This window comes from Castor canadensis, chromosome 4, assembly GCF_047511655.1.
Source record: "Castor canadensis chromosome 4, mCasCan1.hap1v2, whole genome shotgun sequence".
Classification (NCBI taxonomy): Eukaryota; Metazoa; Chordata; class Mammalia; order Rodentia; family Castoridae; genus Castor; species Castor canadensis.
Window position 1 is genome coordinate 57,353,209 of NC_133389.1, and position 11,876 is coordinate 57,365,084.

Genomic DNA, 11,876 nt, shown 5'->3' on the forward strand with positions numbered 1-11,876 from the left:
TACCAGAAAGGAAAGTGAATATTTTGTATTTAAGTAAACTATAATGTACACATTTTAAGAATAAAGAAATCTGACATTTGAAAAAAAATTTCTAGACAGATATGACCAATGAAAATTGAACCAAGAGGATATAAATCACCTAAATAGGGCTATAACAAGTAATGAAATTGAAGCAACAATAAAGAGTCTCCCAAAAAAGAAAATTCTACCAGACCTTTAAAGAAGAACTAATCCCAACACCGTTCAAACTTTACCATGAAGCAGAAAGGGAAGGTACATGGCCACAATCATTCTATGAAGCCTGGCAGCAGTGGTTTAAGCCTATAATCCTAGCTTTACAAGAGGCAGAGATCAGGAGGATTGACGTTTGAAGTCAGCCTGGGGAAACAGTTTGCCAGAGCCTATCTCAAAACAAAATACATCACAAAAAGGAGCTGGTGGAGTGGCTCAGAGTGTAGGTCCTGAGTTCAAACCCCAGAACTTCACAAAAAATAAAAGAAGACAGTATTACACTCATCTGAAGAACCCAGCAGGGAGAAACCAAAAATGACTATTACAGACCAATCTCTAATGAACCTTAGGTGCAAAAATTCTCAATAAAATACTGACAAACCAAAGTTGGACAACAGATCAAAAAGATCATACACCATGATCAAGTTGGTTTCATCCCAGGGATGCAGGGATGGCTTAACATTCACAAGTCATTAAACACAATACAACATATTAATAGAAAGAAAGACAAAAATCACCTGATCATCTCAATAGATGTAGACAAAATTCAACACCCTTTGATGATAAAAGCTCTGATGAAAACAGGAATAAAAGGAATGTAACTGGGAGAAATGACCCAAGCATTGTATACACATATGAAAAATAAAACAATAAAAAAAAGGAATGTAACTTAACATAATAAAGAATATATAAAAGAAACCTATAGCCGACATCATATACTGTAACCATTTCATCAAAAGCCAGGAACAAGAAGAGAGTATCCACTTTCTCCACTCTTACCAAACACAGTCTTGGAACTCACACCCAGAGCAGTAAGACACAGAAAAGATATAAAACGAATTCAAATAAAAAAGAGAGAAATCAATCCATCTTTATTTGCAGATGACATGATCTTACACCTGAAAGACTCAGAAACCTCACCAAAAAAAAATTCCTCAGTGTCATAAATGCCTTCAGTAAAGGAGCAGGATACAATAACAATTTACAAAAATCATTAGTCTTTCTATATATCAAAAATGAAGAGACTGGCAAATCATATAGGAAAACTATTCCATTTACAATATCCAAATAATAAAAGAAAATACCTAGTGATAAACTTAACAAAAGGAAGTGAAAAACATCTACAATGAAAGCTATAAACCACTGAAAAATGAAATTAAAGTAGACTACAGAAGATGTCATGGATTGGTGGAATCAATATTGTGAAAATGGTTATATTATCAAAAGCAATCTACATGTTCAAAGCAATCTCCATCAAATTCGAATGATATTCATAACAGAGATTGAAAAATGAACCACAGTCAAGCAATGCTGAGCAAAAAGAACAATTCATGGGTATCCAATATCCAACTTCAAAATATATTACAGAGCCGTAGCAAGAAAGAACAGCATGCTAGAGGCACAAAAACATACATGAAGACCAACTGAACAGGATAAAACACCCAGATACGAATCTACACAGTTACACCCACCTGATTTTTCAAAAAGGCATCCAAAACATACAATGGAGAAATGACAGTCTTCAACAAATGTTGCTGCAGAAACTGGATATCTGCATGCAGAGAACTGAAACTAGATCCGTATCTTTCACCCTGTACAACTATCAACTCAAACTGGATTAAGGACCTTACTAGAAGGCCTGAAACTTTGAAGCCAGTGCAGGAAAGAGTAGGGGATACACTGGAATGTACAAGAATAGGCAATAACTTCTGAAATACAACTCCAGTGGCTCAGCAATTTAGAGAAAGGATTTACAAATGGGACTCCATGGAACTAAAAAGCTTCTGAACAACAAAAGAAATGGTCACCAGATTGAAGAAGCAGCCCACAGAATGGGAGAAAATCTTTGCCAGCTATACATTTGAAAAGGGATTAGTATCCAGAATTTCCAGGGGGCTCAAAAACCTACATTCCCAAAGAATCTGTACCCATTAAAGAAATGAGCAACTGAAATAAACAGAACTTTTTCAAAGAAGTCCAAATGGCCAAACAACACATGAAGAAATGCTCAACATCCTCAGCCATAAAGGAAATGCAAATGAAAACCACATTGAGATTCAACCTCACACACAAAAAAAACATTCTACCTCACTCCTCTTAGAATGGTGATCATGAAGAACACAAACAACACATGTTGGCAAGGATGTAGGAAAATGGAACTCTCATACTCTGTTGGTAGGTGGCAAACTAGTACAACCACTATAGAAAACAGTATGGAGGCTCCTCAAAAAACTAAAGATAGAACTATTATATGATTCAGCAATATCACACCTAAAGATATACATGAAAGAAAGATACCTGCATACCCACATTTACTGCAGCATTATTCACAATAGCCAGAGCTATTGAAATAGCTAAGATGTCCATAACTGATGGATTCAGAAAATGTGGTATTTAGATACAATAAGATCATTCAGGCACAAAGAAGAATAAAATTTTGTTGTTTGCAGGTAAATTATGGAACTGAAAAACATCATTTCAAATTAAGTTAGCCAAGTTCAAAAGCCAAAGGCCACATGTTCTCTCTCATATGTGGAATACAGGCCCATTTGAAATATAAGCAACACATAAATGTATTCATAACGTGTGTCCAAAAGTGGGATTGATAGAAGAGACTAAGGGAGAAGGAAAAGAGGGAAAGAAAGATAGTGAACAATAAAGAAATATATCACATGTGTGTAGGAACAAGGCACAGTGAACATGATGAAAACTGTTGAACAACACAGGATGCGGGGGAAAGGGTGAGAAAGTACAGTGGAGGAGGGTTAGGTTACCTTAAGCTCAATATATTAACAGGTAAAATACACAGGAAAAAAATCCCACTGAACAATGAACAGACATGTAAGCAATGAAGGACAAGAATATAAAACAGCTCATGCTAAGAGGAGGACATTAATGGTAGGGGGAGGTTTAATGAAGAGCGTAAAGATGAATATGGTGGATGTACTTTCTATATGGATATGAATATGAAACACTCACACCTGTGAAAATCACCATAAGAATCCAAAAGTACATCAGAAAGATCATTCACCATGACCAAGTCAGCTTCTCCCATGGATGCAGGGGTGGTTCAACATATGCAAATCTATAAATGTAATACAGCACACTAATAGAAACAAACACAAAAATCACTTGATCATCTCAATAGATGCAGAAAAGCCTTTGATAACATCCAACACCACTTCATGATAAAAGCTCTAAGAAAACTAGGAATAGAAGGAAAGTACTACAACATTGTAAACGCTATATATGACAAACCAACAGCCAACATTATACTTAATGGAGAAAAACTAAAACCATTTCCCCTAAAATCAGGAACAAGACAAGGGTGCCCACTATCCCAACTCCTAGTCAACATCATCCTGGACTAACAAGCCAAAGCAATTAGGCAAGAAGAAGAAATAAAAGCAATACAAAGAGGTAAAGAAACTGTCAGAATATCCCTATTTGCAGACAACATGATCCTATACCTTAAAGACCCAAAAAACTCTACCCAAAAACTCCTAGACACCATAAACAGCTACAGCAAGGTGGCAGAAGACAAAATCAACTTACAAAAATAATTAGCTTTTCTATACACCAATAACGAGAAAACTGAGAAATATATGGAAACAATTCCACTTACAATAGCCTCAAAAAAATCAAATACCTAGGAGGAAACTAAACAAAGGATGTGAATGACCTCTACAAGGAGTTCTACAAACAAACCCCTGAAGAAAGAGATCAAGGAAGACTACAGAAGGTGGAGAGATCTCCACTGCTCATGGATTGGTAGAATCAACATAGTAAAAATGGCTACACTACCAAAAGCAATCCACATGTTTAATGCAATTCCCATCAAAACCCTAATGACATTCATCACAGAGATTGAAAAATCTACCCTAAAGTTCATTTGGAAATGAACTTTGACTGTGAATAGCCAAGGCAATACTCAGCAAAAAGAGCATTGCTGCAGATATCACAATACCCAACTTCCAACTATATTACAAAGCAATAGCAATAAAAACAGCATGGTACTGGTACAAAAACAGATATGAAGACCAGTGGAACAGAACAGAGGACCCAGATATGAATCCACACAGCTATACCCACCTTATTTTTGACAAAGGCACAAAAAATATACGGTGGGGAAAAGCCAGCCTCTTCAACAAATGTTGCTGGGAAAAGTGGTTATCTGTCTGCAAAAAACTGAAACTAGATTCATGTTTATCACCCTATACTAGTATCAACTCAAAATGGATTAAGGACCTTCATATCAAACCTGAAACTAAAGTTAGTACAGGAAAGAGCAGGGAATACTCTGGAAGTAATAGGTATAGGCAAGGACTTCCTCAATAGAACCCCAACAGCTCAGCAACTAAGAGAAAGGATGGACTAATGGGACTACATAAAATTAAAAAGCTTCTGCACAACAAAAGTAATGCTCTCTAAACTGAAAAGACCACCCACAGAGTGGGAGTAAATATTTGCCAGTTATACATCAGACAAGGGACTGATAACCAGAATATACAGGGAACTTAAGAAACTAAACTCTCCTAAAATCAATGAACCAATTAAGAAATGGGCAACTGAACTAAAAAGAACTTTTTCAAAAGAAGAAATTCAAATGTCCGAAAAACACATGAAAAAATGCTCACCATCTCTGGCCATAAAGGAAATGCAAATCAAAACCACACTAAGATTCCACCTCACCTCCATTAGAATAGCCATCATCCAAAACACCAACACCACCAAGTGTTGGTGAGGATGTGGGAAAAAAAAGGAAGCCTAATCCACTGCTGGTGGGAATGCAAGCTGGTACAACCACTCTGGAAAAAAAATTGGAGACTTCTTAAAAATCTAAACATAGACCTGCCATATGATCCAGCAATCCCACTCCTGGGTATATACCCAAAGGAAAGCAACACAGGTTACTCCAGAGGCACCTGCACACCTATATTTATTGCATCACTATTCACAATAGCCAAGTTATGGAAACAACCAAGATGCCCCACTACTGATTAATGGATCAAGAAAATGTGGTACTTGTACACAATGGAATTTTACTCAACCATGAAGAAAAATGAAATCTTACCATTTGCAGGTAAATGGATGGAACTGGAGAACATCATTCTGAGTGAAGTCAGCCAGGCTCAGAAGACCAAAAATCGTATGTTCTCCCTCATATGCAGACTTTAGATCTAGGGCAAATGCAGCAATGTGGTTGGACTTGGATCAAAAGAAAAGGGGAGAACACATACGGGAGATATAGGAATAGGCAGAAAACCCAAAAAATGAAAGTGTTTGATGTCCCCACTGCAGAGGAACTAATACAGAAACCTTAAAACGACAGGTTATCATGAGCAGGGGATCAGGAACCAATGTAAAGATCAGTTAGAGGTGAATCAACATGGGTCGTAACACATGGGTACATGAAAGCAATAGTAGGAATCTTTCTGTATAGCTATCCTTAACTCAACTAGCAAAAATGCTTTGTCTTTCTTATCATACATATGTCTTTCTTCAACAAAATCAGTGATAAGAGCAGAATGGGACCTGTCTGAAACTGAGGTGGGGGAGGAGGGAAAGGTGGGGTAGGAGGGCAGGGTGGAGAAATGACCCAAACGATATATGCACATGTGAATAAATGAACAAATAAATCAATAAATAAATAGATTTTTTAAATGCCCAACAACATATATATGTATATATGTGTGTGTATATACGTATGTATTTGTATGTGTATAAGTATATATATATATATATATATATATATATATATATATATATATATATATATAAGTGTGAATATAAGTGTGCATATATATATATGTATATTTGCTTGTACTGAAGCAAACTGAGGGCTTCATGGTTTGCTATGAGCTCTCACACTTGAGCAATTCTCAGCCTTTTTTGTTTTAATTATTTTCTTAGGAATGGCCTCTGACCATGATCTTTCTAACCACAGCTTCCCTCAGAGCGGAGATAACAGGTGAGCACCACCATACCCAGTTTAGTTGAGATGTGAGACTCACTCACTTATTGTAGAGGTGACTTCAAACCTTGATGTGTCCTATTTCTACCCACAATAACTGAAATTACAGATATGACAACCACTTTCAGCATACCTTTGCTTTCAGTGTGGGCAAGGGTTAAGACCCTGAGTCAGACTCTATGGCCAGGGCTTCAGGCAACACAGAAACACTGGAGGTCTTTGGTCTTTTGAAGAGCCAGAAATAGGACTTAGATCTCTAGCTAGGCACACAAAGGAGGTATGAGGATGGGTAAGACAACTAAAAAACTAGATAGCATTTGTAACCCTCAATGCAGAGAAACTAAAGCAGATACTTAAAAGCAACTAAGGCCAATAGGAGAAGGGGACCAGGAACTAGAGAAAGGGTTAGTTCAAGAAGAATTAACTTAGAGGGTGGCACTCATGCACAGGAGATCGGTGCAGGTCGGCTCCCTGTATAGGTATCCTTTCTGGACTGGCAAGAACCCTTGGTCCTTCCTATTATTGCTTGTGCTCTCTCTTCAACAAGACTGGAGATGGGGGTAGGGTGGTTTCTGCCGGGTGGGGAGGGGGTGACCCAGGCATTGTATGCACATGTGAATGAAATAGAAATTTAAAGAAAAAAAATAGATCTCTACCTAGGGCCAAGTGGTCTAGCTAACTTCTGAGATAAGATGTAGAAAAGGAACAGGAAGATTGAGCGTACAAATCCTAGTTGTTCCCAGAAAAGAAAAACACAAAACAAAATGGACAGAAATTTATTCTATGATTATAGAGAGGGTGGTTCTACTGAAAGTAAGATCTGAATCATCAGTTAAAATAATGTAACAAATCCACAGGGATAAGGGTACAACCAAGATTGAGACCTATCCTATCCTGCAACATGTCACCTTTAAAGGAATATAGAATGCAAGGTATACCTCGTGTGTGTGTGTGTGTGTGTGTGTGTGTGTGTGTGTGTGTGTGTATGTGTGTACTGAAACCTTCAACAGTTTATTAGAAAGAATGTAGACTTTTTTTTAAATCCTCACTGCGGCAAACATAAATTGAGGTATTTTTTTCCACGTAGTAATAAGCTGAATCAAGAAAAGAAATACAAAATGCAATAGTTCCTTAACATTATCTAACTCATTCCACAACTGACAGTGCAAATATGAATCTGGTCTAAAATATACAAACTCTCAAGCAACAATGTACAACTTTCTTCTTCCTTCATGATAGAAGATGTAAAAGCTTAAGGGACAAACAACACCAAATATACAGGCTTCAAAAACCATCTAAGTTAGGGTATTCACTAATTTTACTTAGGATATACCTGGCACACTGACAAGTGCTCACTTACCTACAATAATGTGAAGTAAATTTTTTGAAAAATAAACTAACTGGAACAATCCCGAAGTGTACACCAAAACAATGGCAGGTTATCAGGTTTACAGTTTTAGCCAAATTGTTTCAGCCACTTTTGAGTCTGTGTTCTAGAATCTACAATTTAGTCATTTTTCCCTATGATGAAAGCTTCCTATCAGGTCAGTAACTATGTTATGAAGTAAAGGAGACTTAGGTGAAATGTTTTCATCACAACTGATGTATCAATTGTCTGGGACCTCAACAGCTTCTTGAAGTCTCAGAAACATTCATGCATAAGGTTACTGCCTTACTGACTTAAATTAACCCCATATGTATGTACCATACAATGGCACATTAGCAAGCCTTAGTGAAATTAAAAAAAAAACACATTGAACAAATGGATTATAGGAGGCAACCACAGCATTTGCCTTTAGAGCTATGAACTCAGGAATTGTCTCAATTATGCAATCTTACAGAGAACTTATTTTTCTTTCTCTAAATCCAGATGATAATATTCCTTACTCCAGATCTGGCATTTTTTTGATTATCACTGTCTTGCGAATCACCATTTGCTCTGTCTACTTCTGGTAAATCTCCATTGTCATCACCACCCATGTTGCTCATCATCTCAGAGAAAAGATCAAAATCAGACATGTCTTCATCTGAGTGATCTTCCCAGACTTTCCAATTATTGAAGTCCTTACTAAGCCAGTTAAGCTTTGCCCTTCTTTTTTGATTATATTATTGTTGTACTGGGGTACATTGTGACATTTACAAAAGCTTTTACACTATATCATCATCAAATTCACCCCATCCATCATTCTCCCCTACCCCACTCCTCCCATTCCTGGAATAAGTTCAACAGGTCTCTTTTTTTTCCATTTTCCTACATGAGTACATAATATTTCTACTACATCAGCATCCTTCACCCTTTCCTTATATCCTCCCCCTCAAATTGTTACAAGACCCAGACCCAGCCTATTTTACCTTCCCGCTCTACCCTTTTCAAAAAAGGCATTTTTGTTTGTCTAAGGTAGCTCTATAGGAAGTTTTCTTGTGACATTCCATGTATATATGTCTTATAACTCGAATTGGTTCATGTCCTCTATTTCTCTCCTTTTTACATTAGTCCCATTCACCGTCTTCCATCTTTCCCTTCCCTCTCCTCTTAGTGACTGTCCCTTAGTGTAACCCATTTTTCATAAAACTACTTGTATTTGTATTGTGTCTATTTCCAACATAAAAGAGAAATATGCAGTCTTTGTCTTTCTGAGCCTGGCTTCTTCACTTAACATGATGTCCTTCAGTTGCATCTATTCTCCTCAAATCACATGGTTTCATTCTTCCTTATAATGAAGGCTGAATAAAAGTGCAATACACACACACCCCCCACATAATCTTAATCCATTCATCAGTTGTAGGGCATCTGGGTTGTTTCCATAGCTTGGCTATTATGAACAGTACTGCCATAGACACTGGCGTGCAAGAGTGTTTATTGTATCTTGACTTACATTTCTTCGGGCATATCCCCAGGAGTGGTATCACTGGATCACACAGCAGTTCTGTTTTTAGTTTTTTGAGGAACCTCCATATTGTTTTCCAGAGTGTCTGTACTAATTTACATTCCGCCAGCAGTGTATGAGGGTTCCTTTTTCCCCACATCCTTGCCAAGCTAGTGCAGGAAAGAGCAGGGGATACACCGGAACAAATAGGCATAGGCAATGAGTTTCTAAATAGAATTCAAATGGCTCCACAGCTAAGAGAAAGGATTGACAAATGGGACTGCATGAAACTAAAAAGCTTCTGCACAACACAATGGTCACCAGATCCCAAAGAGGCAGTCCACAGAATGGGAGAAAATCTTTGCCAGCTATTCATCTCACAAAGATTAATAACCAGAATATATAGGGACTCGGAAAATTGAACTTCCAAAACTCAATGACCCAAAGAAGAATAGGGCAAAGGAAACGAGCAGAGCGTTTCAAGGAAGAAGTGCAAATGGGTAAAACCACACGAAGAAATGCTGCACATCCCGGCCATAAAGGAAATGGAAAGAAAACCCTGTTAAGATTCCACCTTGCAGCCATAGAATGGCCGTCATCAAGACCTCGCCTTTCTTTCCTTAATCCACATTCCCCTTTTCGGAAACATCACAAAATGATCTGTCCTTCCTGTTAGGCTTGTAACCACTGGATCAGTACAGTGAAAAAGATCAAATTCAGGTAAAGCTTTAAAATCATCCCTTCCTCCCAGACAACGGGAAGTAAGCTCGGGTTTTTCAAAGTTCACACGAACACCGTTACTGTGTCCAACACAAAAGTCAAGGAAGACCAGTGCTTCCATCATACCTTTTCGCAGACGCAGGCTGCATGGGGCACGGCACAGGGGGCAGGCGAAGGAGTGGACGGGCCTCTCTGGCGGCGGCTGCTGTGGAGTGGACTGCGCGCTGGCGGCCAAGCCGGCGTTTTCTCCTGCTCGTGGCCTCTTCTCGCTCCCCTCAGGCAATGGCGGCAGCGAGCCTGACCTGGATTCCCAGAATGCACCGCGCACAGAGAGCCGCTCCTCTGTGAGGAGAGTGAGGGAAAAGGGCGGGAAAGCGAGAATGAACGTGTGCGCATGCGTGTGTGTGTGTGTGTGTGTGTGTGTGTGTGTGTGCGCGCATGTGTGTGAGTGTGAGAGAGTGTGTGTGTGTGAGTGTGAGTGTGTTCGCACGCTCATGCATGTAAGCAAGTGAGGGTGAAGCATGGCGGCACATGGTAATACAGCAAAATGTGTTTTATATATGATTTATATTATATACAATATGATGTTAAATGGTTTATACTGCAGATATATATTGACTTGGGCAATAGGTTCTTGCATATATCAGAGCATTGTCATTTTAACATTAATAAAGTGTTTATGAAAAACACACATGAAAGGACAACCCCTCTACCTTAAAGGAGAATCAACATAAGACTGTAGGAACTGGCATGTCCTCTCTGTCTCTCCTCTCCCTGGTTTTAGAAATGACTGCCCACTATACACTGTGCTCCTGCCATTGCCCATCCACCAAGGCAAAAAGCAGTGGGCAGTCAGTGTTGGACTTGAACCTCCGAGATAGGGAACTAAATACGTCTCTGTACTTTGGAAGTAACCTATGTCAGGTATTTCATTATAGTGACCGAAGCTGACCAAGACTGTCCCCTTCCTGCCAGGTTCTACTGAGATAAGTAAAAGGATCAAAACCAAAACAAACCAGCAAGCAAACAAGCAAACAAACAAAAACCCAAGAGTGCTAGGAAGCAGAGAAAACAAGCAGGTGACATAGGGAGTTGTAATCCTGGAAGATATTTAATGGTCTGCAGGATAATATCACATGTAAGAGGGAGTTTTCCCAGGGAAGTCCAAGTTCAAAGTCAAAAAATGCAAAGCACTGGAAAAGGAAGCATAGGATGGCAGTTCCAGGCTTAGCCTTTCAGAGGACTGGCAGGTTCTCCTTCCTTCCTTTGGGAACTCTTGGAACCCAGCTGCCACACTGTGAATATCACAAACCACATGGAAAGGAACTGTAGTCAACAGCCCCTCTGAACTGCCAGGAACCAACCAGTATCCCTGCCACATGTGAGCAGGAGCCATAGGAACAGCTAGGCCCAGTGGGATATCCAAATGAACACACTGTAGCCTATAGGATATGGAGCAGAAAACTGGCCCATCTTAGCTAAATAAGCCCAGAGAATCATTGTAGAGGAATAAAATGGGCACTGTTTTAAGCCACTAAGTTTAGGGTTATTACTAAGACATAAATAACCAAAAAGAATGCCCAGTGGAAATGACAGGCACTGAAAGAATCTCGGTGCAATCACTGGGCCAGTGGAACTGAACGGGACCCTGTAGTTTTCTCCCTTCTTCCCCTTTCCTTAAACAGAGATTTTCTTTTCCCTTGGCATTTCTGGGATTTGATCTCAGTGCTTCTCATTTGATGGGATGGTACCCTACTTGCTTGAGCCATGCCTCCAGCTCTTTTTGCTCTGGTTGTTTTGGAGATAGATCTTAGGTTTTTCCCAGGCTAGCCTGAACTAAAGTTCCCCTACCTTACACTCCTGCCATAACTGGAAATGACAGGTCCCAACCACCACAGAAATTTTTATTCCCGTGAGACAGGGTCTTAGGAAATTTTTGCCCTGGCTGGCCTTGAACCAAGACCTTCAGAATGTCATCCTCCCATGCAGCTAAGGTTTTAGGTGTGTGCAATTGAGGCCCAGCTACAGTAGACATTTAATACACAAAAGTTATGAGACAAGACACAAAATCAAGTCAAAACCCA

The 11,876-nt window shown here is 39.1% G+C and overlaps 1 pseudogene; it reads right to left on the reverse strand.

Annotated features, from left to right (window-relative positions):
- Nucleotides 1-8,088: 8,088 nt before the first annotated feature.
- Nucleotides 8,089-9,941, reverse strand: LOC141422350 (prostaglandin E synthase 3-like; annotated as a pseudogene).
- Between the last annotated feature and the right edge of the window lie 1,935 nt (nucleotides 9,942-11,876).